Source organism: Sceloporus undulatus, chromosome 1, assembly GCF_019175285.1.
Source record: "Sceloporus undulatus isolate JIND9_A2432 ecotype Alabama chromosome 1, SceUnd_v1.1, whole genome shotgun sequence".
In the NCBI taxonomy this organism is placed as follows: Eukaryota; Metazoa; Chordata; class Lepidosauria; order Squamata; family Phrynosomatidae; genus Sceloporus; species Sceloporus undulatus.
This window is the reverse complement of record NC_056522.1, coordinates 281,434,781-281,437,882: the sequence shown is the minus strand read 5'-3', so window position 1 is coordinate 281,437,882 and position 3,102 is coordinate 281,434,781.

The window sequence follows — 3,102 nt, the reverse complement described above, 5'->3', positions numbered from 1 at the left end:
CCGCCTTGCGCGGGTTGGCGGCCAATAGCAGCAGCAGCAGCAGCAGCAGCAGCAGCTCCTCTCGTGTGTCCCCCCTCCCTTCCCCTCCTTCTTCTTCTTGGGTAACCAGCAACAGCAGCAGCAGCAGCAGCAGGAGGAGCGGAAGGCGGCAAGTAAGGAAGGGACAGAGGAAAAGGGGTTCGGGGGATTCGGGGAGTTCTGAGCGGGCGGGGCCAGCGCGAGGGGGGGGTCCGTGCGTCGGTTGGGTTGAAGGGAAGGTCAGCGCGAGCAGGCAGACAGAGGCAACCGCCGCCAGGAAAGAGAGCAGGGAGGGAGGGAAGGAGGAGGCTGGCGCGCGCAACGGTAGAGGCACCGCTGGCCGTTAAGGGAGGGGGGCTTGGTTGGGGCGGGGGCCAAGGGCGGCTTCCTGGATGGAAAAGGGAGGGAGGGACTCAGAGCGGGGCTTTCTCCTCCTGAGGGGAACAATGTATGTGTGTGTGTGTGTGTGGGGGGGGTTATATGTATACACACAGACATATATACTAGCATATACACACACACATCAATACATATGTGTGTCTATATATGTGTGTATATACACACATATACACTTACGTATATACATATGTATATACACACATTAATACATATATGTGTGTGCATATACACACACATGTGCATATTTATACACACAGAGAATACATGTGTGTGTGTGTATTATACACATACACACATCCAGGGTGATTCAGGGAAGATGGTACAAAACCCAATAGGAACAGCTGTATTTTGGCACATCCATTGCGTGGTTAGGATTCGTGGTTTTAAAGGCATATAAATCCCCCCCAAAGCAAACCTTTGCCACTTTATCTAAGGGGCACCATTTTGCTGTGCCCCATTGTGTATAATGGGACTTGAGCATCCACGGAGTTTGGCATCCATGGCAGGCGGCTGGAACCAAACCATAGTGGGTATCAAGGGCCCACTGTGTGTATATATACGTGTGTGTGTGTAGATATACAGTATAGATATGTATATATGTGTGTATAGTATAATGGTGTGTGTATGTAGATAGATGTGTGTGTGTCTATAATAAAATCATGTGTGTATGTGTGTGTATACACAGAGAGACATATTCTCACACACCATTTTACTATAGACACACACACACATATGTATATGTCTGTCCATCTGTCTCTGTCTCTATCTATATACACACACACAAACATCCATCCATATACACAGAAGCACAGGTTGTTGGAGTGGGGGGGGATGAGGCCTTGGGTGGGCCTTTCTCTGGCCAGGGCTGAGGAGAAAGCATTGTGGGATGGAGGCACTCAAGGGGGGACATGAGCCGGCGGGTGGGTGGCATATGGTGTGTGTGTGTGTGTGTCCCAGTTCTGGGGCATCTTTTCTTTCTCTTCCTGCCTTCCCCCCTTTTTTTGAATGGAGAGATGGGGAGAGAATTGCTGAAGGATGGGAATTTGTTATATATGTGTGTGTGTATTCCTTCTGAAGAGAGTGTTTCCTCTATGGAAGGTGAGAGATGAAATTGTGGACTGTCCCGAGGACCAGTGAAACACTTCTGTCTGTGGAGCTTGAGTGCATGGTGGGGCAGAGGAGTGGAGTTTAGGGCTGCATCCGCACTGCTGAAATAACCTGGTTTTACACCGCTTTAATTGCTACGGTTCAGTGCTATGGACTTCTCAGAAATGTAGTAGCAAAGCTCTGGTGCCACAGCAAAGCACATTTCCCAAAATGGTATAGCACTGAGCCATGGTAGTAAAAGATGTGTAAACTGGATTGTTTCTGCAGTGAGGATGTGGCCTAGGTGAGAACCCACTCCTCCACTGCTGTCTGAGGTTTGGGGACTGCTAAAAGCATCACCCGAGTTTGAAACTGCTCTCCCCCTTCGGGAATAATGGGGACAACGCTAAACCTCTTCTCAGAGATGACAAAATATCCCTCTCCCTGCTGCTGCCCTTTATGGGAATATAAAACTTGCAGTTGCAAACCAGAGCTGTCTTCAGCACACCTAGGCAGATGCAAGAGACTTATTGGGCTCCCCCCCCTTTTTTTTTTTTAGTACAGTACTGTTGCTCTGGCAAATTATATGGCTTTTAGGCAAAACATTTCTGGACAGGAGCTCATTTCCAACACAATTTGTTCTTGGATATGGGCCACTTACCCAAGGATACTGGAGTGCAGTGAAGCTTGCTCCACCCTGGGAGGTTACCTTGCCCTTGTTCTCTGAAGGTGTTGGTTTTGGAGGGTGGGGCTCTGCACTGGGAATTTAAAAAAAGGCTGCCATTCTTATGCAGATTAACCTGTCCCCTCCTGTCAGCTTCCCACACTCCCATAACGTTTCATAAATAGTGACTTCTTATGTGCCTTCAAGTCATTTCCAACTTAGAATGATTAGAGTTGGAAGAGATAACAAGGGTCCTCGAGACCAACTCCTTCCCATGCAGGAATACACAATACTTATGGGGACTCTGTTATGGTTTTCTAGACAAGATTTGTTCAGAGGACGTTTTTTCTGAGCCTGAGAGAGTGACTTGTCCAAGGACACTCAGTGGGTTTCCATGGCTGAGTGAGGATTCAAACCCATTCCCCCCCCCCCCCCCCCCCCCCCCGCCCCCTTCTGGGCCTTCAGCTGCTTCTGGGACTGTCGGGAAGGAGGAGGAACAGGTGTGTGCCTGTTCCTCTTCTTTCCCGTCTTCCATGTGCCAGAAAAAATGACTTAGCATGCTTTCTCTGGCACACATGCCATAGGTTCACCACCACAGATATAAGATTATAGGTGGATCTTAGGAACAGTCAGCCACCCAAAACTGTGTTGCTGCAGCAGTTTTAATTTTCTGAAGTACTTTAAGAATGTGTCTCTAGTATATCCCAACTTGTGCATTAAGATCTTGTAGGGAGGCCCTGCAGGTATTCCTGATGATGGGCAAATCAGTAATGTTAGGGCCTTCTTGATAGCTCATAGGCCTGTTACAGCCAGCCAAAATAAAGCTGCTTCGAGTCACAGTGGAGGTGTGGTGTTTCAATGATGCATGCGTCCTAAGAGTCCAGAAGCCGCACCAAAGCCACACTTCAGCCCTAAGGACTGGAGCGTGGCTTTGG